This window comes from Anomaloglossus baeobatrachus, chromosome 3, assembly GCF_048569485.1.
Source record: "Anomaloglossus baeobatrachus isolate aAnoBae1 chromosome 3, aAnoBae1.hap1, whole genome shotgun sequence".
Taxonomy (NCBI): Eukaryota; Metazoa; Chordata; class Amphibia; order Anura; family Aromobatidae; genus Anomaloglossus; species Anomaloglossus baeobatrachus.
This window is the reverse complement of record NC_134355.1, coordinates 367,917,548-367,930,773: the sequence shown is the minus strand read 5'-3', so window position 1 is coordinate 367,930,773 and position 13,226 is coordinate 367,917,548.

Genomic DNA, 13,226 nt, shown 5'->3' with positions numbered 1-13,226 from the left:
ATATTGCCCTTATAAATAAGAGACAAAGAAAAAAAAAACATATACATTTAGACATTCTCTATCACATCGTTCAAACCATCTGGGTATAAGGTTTTCAGCTTAAAAATCCAATATGACTCCTTCCTATTTAATTTTTTTTTCTCACCAAACTTTTCACAAACCTTGAGATTCACCAAACTTTTCACAAACCTTGAGAGAAATATGAAAAATGAAATAAGACACCAGCTGGATGCAGATTTCCTTGACATTTGTATCCAACAAAGGATTATACCAGCAGGACTTCGCATTCATTTTACCAGTATCTTTCCAGATGACCCAATTTTTTCGGAAAATTGGTATAATATATTAGATGACAGCTCTTTTAATTTGATGAGATCTCTCATCAAAAAGAGATCATCCTTAGCCCTAAAGTTTAGTCAGCTCTGTGAATCTGGTTTAAAAGAACTGTCAAAGTATAATGAAATTGCTCTATATGTTGCATTAAACAAAGACACAAATAGAAATTTATATCTTTTTGAGAATAACTTAATTGAAACAAAAAAAATACGCAGGGATTTTTTTGATTTAAAAAAACTAAAAACTGTAGAGAAAACAAACGTGTCCCAAAAAAATTCAATACAACTCAAACCAAAAGGTATACAATGAACTTATCACCAATCTTCAGGCCCCAGTCCACTCTGATCCTTCTAAAAATCAAAATGAAGTTTTGAGTGATCTGCGTATGTTTTATAATTCAAAAATTCAACAAAAGGAAACTCTTGAATACAATACTACTAAAAAACTACTGTCAACAGCCGAAGCAGGAGCTATTCCAAAAACAAAAAACAAAAATGTAATAACTAATGAATCTGAAAAAATCAATGTCAAAAATAAGAAGAAACTTCATAATATATTTCAGAGTGAGCAAAATTCATCCACTCCTGATAATATTCATCTGAACAGGAGTGGGGATCCTAAGAGACCAGCAGAATGTAACTCTGGCTCCTCATTACAGCTGGAAAGAAATCTTTCTCCCATCTTGACCAATCCCCTCCCTCCTTTGAACACTGTTCACACTACAAATGCTTTTTTACAGCAGAACAGCACTGAGCCTCCCTCTACAGAGGAAAACTTGGAACTGTCTCTCAATATCATTGATCTCACAACACACGACATCACTGATTCCTCCCTGGTATTCACTACAGTGCTACAAGCTACATCACCTTCCCCCTCAATGGCCAGCTCACATGTCTCTTTTTTAGAAATATGCCCGACCTTGCCACCTCCACTCTCGGAAATTTTGCTTCCCAGATTGGAGAGCCGATCAAGTATAGCGGCATCTATACAAACCCCAGCAAAAAATCCCATAACAAAGTACTTTTCGGGGATACAAAAGTTATCCGCAAGAAGAAAAAGAGGGACAGAGGTACCAGGGGAAAAGGAAGTAAAAAAAGCATTTTTGAATGCAGAACTAACAAACTTGTAATGACAGTCCAACAGGATGGTCCCGTCACTGGTGAAAACGAAGGGAGGACACTTGTGGGTGATACAATAAAAATATTTAATCTATCAAAACACTCTCACTGGAGCAGAGATAAAAATACTTCAAAAGGGTCTGAAGTTTTTCCCCACCCAGAAAGCAAAAGAATTTGACCTCTTTTTAGATCTCAATCGTTTTGTGCGCAAATTAACTCTGAAACGTCACTTTGCTTTACTAGAGAAAACGCTAGGATTAAATAAACCTACAGATAATCCCAATTCAGACTTTAGAAAGGACAGTATACACAAAGATGTTCATCCAAGATCAAATTTTAATCCTGTACATCATAGAGGGGGTTGCCTTGATGCATTTTACACCTTGGTAGCTGACGAATTTCGTAATTTAAACTCAGAGAAAAATTTCATTCAGTTAAAACAAAAATCTAAACATCTTCTATCATCCAAGATGACTTCTAACAAATTTAACACTACAAATAGAGGAGGGATAAACACTACTAGTCATATAAAAATGAATATTTCAAAAGCTGAAAAGGGAGCTTTAAGACAATTAAAAAACAACAATAGTATAGTCATCAGACAAGCTGACAAAGGAGGGGGGGTGGTAATTCAGGATAAAACAGCGTATCTGGCTAAGGCATACAATATATTATCAAATCAAAAGTATTACAAAAAACTAGAAACAGACCCAACAAAAATTTTCAACGCAGAATATCATTTCCTCATAAATGAAGCTTATACAAAAAATATCATAAACAAAAAAGAAAGACGTTTTTTGACAAACAAAAAACCCAATAGAGCAACATTCTACCACTTACCAAAAATTCACAAAAACATAAAGACCCCCCCCCCGGAAGACCCATAATTTCGGCTATAAGCTGGTGTCACACATAACGACGACGACAACGACGTCGCTGCTACGTCACTATTTTCTGTGACGTTGCAGCGACGTCCCGTCGCTGTCGCTGTGTGTGACATCCAGCAACGACCTGGCCCCTGCTGTGAGGTCGCCGGTCGTTGCTGAATGTCCAGCTTCATTTTTTGGTCGTCACTCTCCCGCTGTGACACACACATCGCTGTGTGTGACAGCGAGAGAGCGACGAAATGAAGCGATCAGGAGCCGGCACTGGCAGCTGCGGTAAGCTGTAACCAGCGTAAACATCGGGTAACCAAGGGAAGACCTTTCCCTGGTTACCCAATGTTTACGCTGGTTACCAGCCTCCGCTCTTGCTGCCAGCGCCGGCTCCTGCACTGTGACATGTGGCTGCAGTATGCATCGGGTAATTAACCCGATGCATACTGTAGCAAAGAGAGCAAGGAGCCAGCGCTAAGCAGTGCGCGCGGCTCCCTGCTCTCTGCACTGTGACATGTAGCTGCAGCACACATCGGGTTAATTAACCCGATGTGTGCTGCAGGAGAGCAAGGAGCCAGCGCTAAGCGCGGCTCCCTGCTCTCTGAACTGTGACATGTAGCTGCAGCACACATCGGGTTAATTAACCCGATGTGTGCTGCAGGAGAGCAAGGAGCCAGCGCTAAGCGCGGCTCCCTGCTCTCTGCACATGTAGCACAGCGACGTTATGATCGCTGCTTCTGCTGTGTTTGACAGCTAAGCAGCGATCATAACAGCGACTTACAAGGTCGCTGTTACGTCACCGAAAATGGTGACGTAACAGCGACGTCGTTGTCGCTGTCGTTTAGTGTGACACCAGCTATAGGGTCCTTAACAAGTTATTTATCACACTACATTGATTTACACCTGCAAGATCTAGTTACCCACTTATCATCATATCTCAGAGATTCCAACCAGCTAATAACAGAATGCAGCAGCTTAGATTGGAAAAAGGAATATTTATTTATCACACTGGATGTTAATGCTCTATATTCCAACATTGAGCATATGAAAGGTATCCAGGTGGTTTCTCATTATCTAATGGTAATACCAAACATGCCAGCTCCCCAAAGAGACTTTCTTTTAGCGGGGCTAAAATTCATTCTGGGGCACAATGTTTTTGAGTTTTAGGACTATTTATACCTGCAGCGGTACGGCACCGCGATGGGGACTCGGGTCGCACCAAGTTTCGCTAATCTTTTCATGGGGTGATTCGAGTCCTCATTGCTCCTGAATACTACACCCTTTAAGGAAAATATATTGCTATACAAACGCTATATAGATGATCTTATTATTTTCTGGAAGGGTTCGGAGGAAGATGCCAACTTACTCATACAGGAGCTTAACAAAAACAGTTGGGGTATTTCCTTTACTCATAACATGAGTAAGGATAAAATTCACTATCTAGACCTTGAAATTAGTCATGCAGACAATAAAATTATAACTAAAACCTTCTTTAAAAAAAACTGACTCAAACGGATTTCTTGACTTTCGTAGTACTCACTATCCTAAATGGAAGCAGAATATACCGTTTAGTCAATACTGACGAATATGGAAGAATAATACTTTGGAGTCAGATTATATTGAACAATCCAAAATTTTAACAAAAAAATTTTTGGATAAAAAATATCCCCAAAAATTAGTAACAGAAGCCTTTGAGATAAACCTAAAAAAAACCCAGATGGATTGTTTGGAAAGAAAAAATAAAGAAAATACTACTTTGATTCAGTTAAACACAGAACAACAGGTAGATCCACATGGGAATAATAACAAAAGAAAAATTGAACACTGAGGGACAAAATGGCAATATAATTTTATAACTGAATTTAACCAGGGTAGTAATTTGATCAGGACAATTTTAAAAAAGCATTGGCACATTTTAAAAATGGATTCTTTTTTAAACAAATGGTTACTAGAGGTTCCAGGTATTACGTTTAAAAGGGGGATAACGGTGAAGAATATTATTGCACCGACTGTTTTAAAAAAACCTTTGTCAGTTTTTAGCGCAGAAAAATTCTCCACACAAAAACCCCCGGGCGTTTTCAAATGTGGATCAAAAAAATGCTCCTGTTGTGGTATTATTAGTCACAAACAGAATAGTATCACATCAAATAGTACAGGAGAGACAATTAATATTAATCAACATCTAACATGTGACAGTGACCATGTAGTCTATGTGGTCAGCTGCGACTGTGGTCTTCAGTACGTTGGCTGCACCACACAAACGGTGCGGTCACGCATGAATGGCCACAGGCACAATGCGAAAATAGGTTTTCTTAAACATAGTCTCTCCAGACACCTGTTAATCAAACATCAAAAAAATTTTGATATAAAAGTGACCCCTGTAGAAAGAATTGCAGAGGACGATAGTGACAGTCTTAAAAAATTAAATAGGAAGGAGTCATATTGGATTATTAAGCTGAAAACCCTATACCCAGATGGTTTGAACCATGTGATAGAGAATGTCTAAATGTATATGTATATTTTTTTCTTTGTCTCTTATTTATAAGTGCAATATATCTGCAAGTGATTTTTATATAAGTGCATGAATTTTAAACTATTCTCTAAAGGAAAAGGGAAGGAAAGGGAGAGAGCAAAAGGGGGAAAGAAAAAAGAAAAAAAGAAAAAAAAAATTGTGTTTTTAATCTGAATAATTTATTATGTGTTTTATATCACCGCATATTTTAAACACCAAAATTTTCTTTATTAATAATTAGAATTTTTATTCTTTTTCATTCAGAATTTGTATCACTCATGCATAGCAGCAATATTTGCTTGCCCCTACACATGATCCATATAAGGATTTCAGCACAAGAACCACCATTTACCTCTTGAGGTTGAGTGATAATCTAATTGGAAGTACACACCCATGTTCCTCATACCCGCCTACATCATACACATAGACAGATCAGTCTATAAATTCGATTTTCTTAATACCAGCAATGTAGACTATACCTGATGAAGGCTTTTGTTAGCTGAAACGCGTTGTCCGTAATTGTCCATTTTTTATTGAACCTATTAATAAACCCTTGTTCTTGAAGTTTTTGCAAACTTGCACTGATATCCCATTTATTCTCCGGAAGCGCCGAAAGGGATTTTTTCTTTACTCCAATACCCACGTGGGAGCACCTGTTCAGGACTCTCATTGTTTTTCCCGGGGATTCGTGCTGCATACTGGAGGATTAATAAGAGAGTTGATCCACTACACGGATCATACTAGCGAAAACAGAAGAAATCTGCACAGTGAGTGTAAAAGATTTGGCGCCCCGTTGTCCTCCTCTTTTTTTCTTTCCTTTATTCATGCTTATTGTGTTATTATGTCACTATATGAGTGTTATGGGTTGTTGTTTTCATACACATGGATGTGTGTTCCTATTTTTTACAATTGCTGCAATACAAGACTAATGTCTAATTTTTTTAAATCTACAATTGTTAGAATTTGTGACCTTATTTTACAATGTATTTTTTTTTAAACAGTGGATCTTGTCAAACGGCGATGGCGCTCAACCTGTGACCAGTTCAGAAGAGAGTATAACCCTGTGGCCACCACAGCTGCCGCTTCAAAAAAGAAAAAATATGTCCATTATGAAAAACTGAGCTTCCTTATGCCCATTATGGTAGTACCAAAGTAACTTTAAACCATTACATCACATGGTGGTTTTATTTAAAAGGCATACATTCAAATTTTTAATTTTTTTTTCATCAAAGTACAGAGGATAACCTGGAAGATAGTGAGGAAGCCCAGTCAGCAGTATTAACAGCGACCTCTGCTTCTGAGATGGAGCCAACCTCATATCAACCTCCACCAATCCCCAACACCAGCCAGCCAGACGCAGAAGAAATGTCCTCTGATTTGGGTTTGGGAACAAGTCAATCCACTAATGTAATTGCAGGCCAGTCTACAGGGCAACAAAGTGGCCCTTTACCAGTTCTTGCGGAGAGTAGTCCACAGCAACATGCAGGCACACAGCCAAGAATATCAACTAATACCATGCGCACAGTAGCACAATCTATCCGTGGTCGCAGACATAGGCGTTATGAAGATTTACGTTCCCTGCCAGATATCATTGATACCAGAATTATACACATGATGAATTCACTGATACCAGAGAGTGATGGAGAGAGATTTTGCCGCTCCCTTTCTCCCTCTCTTGCATTGGTTGCACCTGATAGGCAGGACAGATTGAGGGCGTCATAATAATAACACTAATATCTGCTACCCAACGTGAGCCAGAACCCATTTATTGTTTTGAAGTGATAGAACAATGGAGAGCCAATCCACGTGGCCCACACACAAACACAACTCAACAAACTGTGGAAACCCAAACAGAAGAACATGTCTCTAATTTTCAACTTAATCCTGTAGTGCAACAAACACATATACAGTGTCCATCTTCTTCTATGGTAACTGATGTACAAATTAGGCCAACAGTTGTCCCACACCAAACAGGTACATTAATGACACAAAGGCCATCTCAACAGCCAACATTTGTCCCACAAATACCCCAACAAACACCAATGCAAACCTCTTTTAACTATCCTAGTATTGTTAGTAATGTTCATAGACTACCTCAAATGATTCAACAACCAACAGCATACCATGTTCCTAATAATCCACAACAGTACTTTCAACAACAGACTTACCCAACTAACTTCACATACACACATACTCAGCCTCTTCCAACACATCAATATGTACCACCTTTACTTGGTCTTCCATCTGCTCAAACAACTGCCTCATTATTTGTTCCAAGTACAACAACTGTTACTAGTGGAAACACTGATCAGTCACTCACTACAACATCTACTGTTGTGCAGAAAACATATTCTGTAGATGTCAATGCAATGGAGCCTACACAGGAAAACATCACTAGCCTAGAGGATTTAGTTGAATAATAATGTGATATTGTATGTATTATTTTACATTTTGGTATGTTTTCTATGGTATTGCTGGTGGGGAAACATATCAAAATGTAACACATTACTTACTCTATACGCATGTGGTCATATTTTTGTTTTCCTTTACAAAAATTCAATAGAAATTACTCTATCACTTCAAAAACATTACCTGCCTGTTAGAATGTTGCCTTGCTCTGGACATGTTGTTTGGACCATCCATTAGAATAAACTGGGTTTAGGGAAAAAATGCACGCACATAAACTACTACACTAACATTCAGACACCTTTATTATTAAAAATCCAGCCACTAAGCAGTATCTGCATATGGTCTGGTCCCATACTTGTATTCCAATAGTGTCAAACAAATTATGTTTGCGTGACATTATTGCATAATAAAGTATGGTGTTTTGTATGGGCTAATGTTCCTGACAAAATTGTATTTAAAAAAAAACAAAAATACAGGGTGTCTTGCAAAAGATAACATACATACATAGGTAAAATAATAATTCTGGACTAACTTTTTCAAATCAAATTTGCCATAATTTTATTAGTCATGTACATTCAGTAGTACTGTTTTTAGAATAACAAAAATTCCTGATGTTATAACAATATAGTTATATCACAATAGCTTATGGGGACCACAAACACAACCAACCAACAAAAAAAACACAAATTATACCTATGTATGGTCATTTTCTCTTTTGTATTACATATGTGTTTGTGCTTATGTAACCAAGTGATAAAAAACTATAACAATGTCAAAATTATACATGACTATGGTGATTGAAACTAAAATAATCTTTAAACTGATTCCTCACTTGTAGACCAGAAGTGGACACAGTGGTTCTAACACTGCAATTCTCTACAAATGGTGCATTTTAAGCAGGCAACTCCTCAATGTCTTCGTCATTGCTTTCATGTAATCTACAGTAATTATGTAACAGTACTGTAGCTTTAATGACAGCCTTGACGGTGGTTGGTTGGAGTTGGATGGTGGTTTGATAAATGCACCATCTTGAGGCCAAAATGCCAAAGGCACGTTCAACATAGCAACGTGCTCTGGCCAATTTGCTATTAAATAGGGCTTTTGATCTGTCCAACCCCCTTCTGGGATATGGACGCATCAAATGCCTAGACAATGCAAACCCCTGATCTGCAACCATTACAAAAGGGATAATTGGGCCATTAGTACCAGGCAATGGTCTTGGTGCAGGCAAACTTAAACTATCAGACATTAATCGTCTTGCTAAACGTGAACTTCTGAAAATGCGTGCATCTGAGGGACTGCCATAGGCCCCAATATCAGCAAATAAAAAGCAGTAGTTTGTATCTACCATGGCCAAAATAACTACAGAAAAAAAGTTATGATAATTAAAATATCTTGATGCAGAGTTAGGTGGTTTCTTCACTCTAATGTGTTTTCCGTTAATGGCACCAATACAATTAGGGAAAGCTGTTTTCTCCAAAAATTCATCTGAAATGTGCATCCATTCCTGTGTTGAAGGCAGCTGCATGACATGATGCCTAAGGGTCTCCCAAAGCACAGTGCAGGTATGCAGGATAATCTTGCCAATTATGGGCATTCCCAATAAGAATTGGAAATGTAGACTGCTGATGGATTGGCCAGTTGCTAGGTAACTGAAATAGAATAAAAACATGACATTACTTTGACTATTCATGTAATTTGTATTTCACACCAAATATTTGTATCATCCAATGACTGGCGAGATACTGTGTATGTTTTTTTTATAATTTCTTTGGTTGGGAAAACATATGTGATCTTTACTTTCCATATTGGAAAAATATTTAATTTTGTGTTTAGTAAACAAGCTTGTTTGAGTTAAGCCTCTTGTTTCTTTAATTTTTATAGAGATAGAATGGTACATGTGACTTCTCAGATCTTATTTTGAAATTGCACTGTGGTTAAGTGATCAATATAAGTTTTCTACAAAGACCATAATTTTAAATTACATAATTTCAGCAAAATGATGCCTTAGCGACTTAACATGTATTTCAAAATAACAGATAAAGCATGAGTATACATGACAACACCTACCGTAAAGTCACCAACAGTCGTTCCTCAGGGGAGATGCTGAGGCGCATAGAGGTGTCCTGATGCTTCAAACGATGGTACACAAGGCCAAGGATGTTGTCAAATGAATTCATGGTGAGATGGCAGTAGGCTTGGAATTTAAGTGGAAATTTCCGCATTTCGCCATATAAAATATTAAAATGCCCATGTGTTTTCCTGAGCTTCACAAGGGGGTGAATCCACATCCTTTTCTCCAGTGGTGGCTCTTCTTCAATCATATGTCGCCTAACCCCAAATCTCCTAGATATCAACCAGAGCAAATACATGGTTGCTTCATTGGAGAGAGACATTTTGGAGTGTGTATAATGTAAGAATGAGCTCTGAAGCCATGTTTTTTAAGGTTTTTTAAGCAAACTAAACAAATTGGGTAGTTAATTGACCAATTTAACACACCAGGAGCACATTTTGATAGGCTAACAAGGTTATTTGTGTGAAAATACGTATCTGAAAAAACGGACGGCACACGGACTGCACACGTACGTATTTTATGTCAATACGGACATTACACACGGCTCGCATACGCCATCACACGGATGCCATACGTACCGGAGAAACGCCCCAAAAATACGGAACACGGACCCGAAAAACGGACCGTGTCATACGGACGTTTTTTTTGCGGAAGTGTGTTTTAGGCCTTAGAGGCAGATGGCTAAATATCACAGCCATCATCTGCAGGGAAAGTTGTATGCTCTTCACACAAGCCCTCATCAAAGACATAGTCCATCATAAGTCATTAAGGGGTTAAAGACTTAACTGATGGGGGTTATTTAAAAAAATTATTACATTATTTTCATTGTTGATTTACCCTTTAAATGTATTTTATTCCCAGTTACAAGGGAATTTTAGCCTCCTGCCTGCATAGCAGTGCTGCCTGGGTCTCAGAAGCTCTTGCTCCCTCCCTACACCCTGTGACGACATGGTCACTGGATCCAGAGAAAGAAGCATTGTCAGTGCTGAGCAACCAGAGATTGAGAAGGTAAACATGACAATAAAGCATGGAAAGGCTGACTGTATTTGACAGTGACCTTCCCAACTTCACAGCTTCAAAATCGTGTGCAAGCTTTTAAAACATCACTGCAGTGCAAAGTTTGTAAGTATCTGCCTTTATTTTTCAGTATTGAGGACATCATTAGTCTTGACCAAATTTGAAAACTCAATTTGCAGAATTGTAGCCCCAAATCTGTAAGGAACCTCCACCATTCTTCACAGTTGCCTGCAAACATTCATTATTGTACCACACTCTAGTTCTTTGGCGACAAACTGCCTTACGGTACAGTCAAATATTTAATATTTTGACTCAATAACCCAGAACACCTGCTGCCATTTTTATTTTCCACATTCCCTACGTTTTCGTACATATTTGATTTACTTGGCCTTGTTTTTATGCCACAGGTATAGTTTTTGGCTGCAATTCTGGCAGTCTACCATGAACAATAGATGGATGTAGCTTAGTATCTCTGATTGCTGCTAGTTCTGAGCTGATTACACTGCTGAACATCTATGATTTGAAAGGGAAGTAAACATGATGTCATCACACTAATGGGTGTGGACCACTGCCACTGGATCAGCTCACCCAGGAGTGGCATGAGTAAGTGACTACCTTTTCTTCACTAAAGTGTCTGATGGTGAGGTTACGCTTGTGCTGGAAGGTAGTTGCCAGGTACTTCTCCAGAGGATCTCTTGGTATTGTAGCAGTTGATACCAGGGGTCAGTGATGCGAGGATGGACTTAGGTACAGGCAGGACATCTGGAACAGACTGGCCGGCTGGTGCAGACTAGCAGGACAGCTGGATCTGGTAGGTACTAGTACTGTCAGGATCAGTAGAAGACCACAGGCACTGGATTCACAGAATGAGTACTGGAACACAGGTACAGGTTTAACAGCACAGGATACGTAACCTGACAACTAGCAACCATGAATCTAACTAAATGACCACATTGCTCAGGCACCTCCCGTAGGGAGAGGATGCCTTAAATAGTTAGTTCCACTCAGTCATAGACTGAGAGGTACTTCCGGGTAATGGTGTGCTGGTCCTTTAAGAGAGAAAGAAGACGCGAACGCCCTAAGTACGCCCCCAGGAGGCCTGCATGGCATGTGAAATGCTTGGAGGCAGGAGGCAGTGATGGGACCCACAGAGCCGCTAGGAATGTGAGAATGCCGATGTCCCAGCCTGGCAAAGGAAACAGAACAGTGCGGGGCCCCCGGCATTACAGATGTATATTTCATCTGCTACACTAAGTTTGCTTGTCCAACCATAGCATCTACGGTCCTCAAAGTTGCTTATTTTTGAGTTTTCTCAATGCTAAGAAATACATACAGATACTTTTTCATCATGTAATACCTGAGGTGAAGTCACTGTGTTTATTGAGGTCACCTGAGGTCAGTTTACCTGCGATCAAAGCAGGGGTACCGTGAAAACCTCCAGCAGTGATCGCAAATAAACTGAGTGTCACCACTCATTGCTGCGGCTTAATCATTCTCTGTGTGATGCCCACAGCTTGCAGACATGTTCTGTGCCCGTGCGTTGTCACTTCAGTATGTAGCAGAGCTGAAATAGTTGTGAGACCTTATGTGGATTGCACCATGCACCATGCAATTTGTTAATCAACTTCTCCTGAGTACGCCGATACCCCACATCTGGTGGAATTGTACTGTTTGGGCGCATGGCAGGGCTTGGAAGGGAAGGAGCACCATTTGAATTTTAGAGAGCAAAATTTTTGGAATAGATAACAGGCACCATGTCACGTTCAGAGAGTCCCTGATGTGCCTAAATAGTGGAGCTCACCCACAAATGACCCCATTTTTAAAACTAGCCTCTCAAGGAACTTATCTTGATGTTTGATGAGCACCTTGAACCCCCAGATGCTTCACAGAATTTTATAACATTGAGCCGTGAAAATATAAAAATACATCTTTATCACAAAATTGTTCCTTCACAAGTGTAACAGGAGAAATTGCACAACAAAGTGTATGGTGCATTTTCTCCTGTGTATACTGATACCTCATATGTGGTGGAAATCAACTGTTTAAGTGCACGGCAGGGCTCGGAAGGGAAGGAGCGCCATTTGACTTTTTGAGCTCAAAATTAGCTGGAATCGTTAGCAGATACCATGTCATGTTTGGAGAGCCTTTGAGGTGCCTAAACAGTGGAGCTACCCCGCAAGTGACCCCATTTTGGAAGATAGATTCCTTAAGGAACTTATCTAGTTGTTTGGTAACCACATTCAACCCCCAGGTGCTTCACAGATTTTTATAACATTGAGTCATGAAAATAAAAAAAATACATTTTTTAACATAAAATTGTTGCTACAACCCCAAATCAATTTTTTTTCACAATGGTGACAGGAAAAATTGCACAACAAATTGTATGGTGTATTTTTTCCTCAGTACACTGGTACCTTATACGTGGTGGAAATCAACTGTATGGGTGCACGGCAGGGCTTGGAAGGGAAAGAGTGTGGAGTGGAAGCTGGAATCGTTAGATGATGCCATGTCAACTTTGGAGAGCCCTTGAGGCACCTAACCAGTGGAGCTTCCCCACAAGTGACCCCATTTTGGAAACTAGACCCCTTAAGAAAATTATGTCGATGTTTGCTGAGCACCTTGAACGCCCAGGTGATTCATAGAATATAAAATAGAAATATTGAGCTGTGAAATAAAAAAAAAATACATTTTTACCCAAAACATTGTTGCTGTAACCAAAAATCATTTATTTTCACAGGTGTAACAGGAGAAAATGCACCATACAATTTGTTGTGTAATTTCTCCTGAGTACGATATCTCAAATGTGGTGGAAATCTAGTGTTTCGGTACACAAGCTTGAAATAGAAGGAGGACAGGTTTACTGTAAAATTGGTTGGAATTGTTGT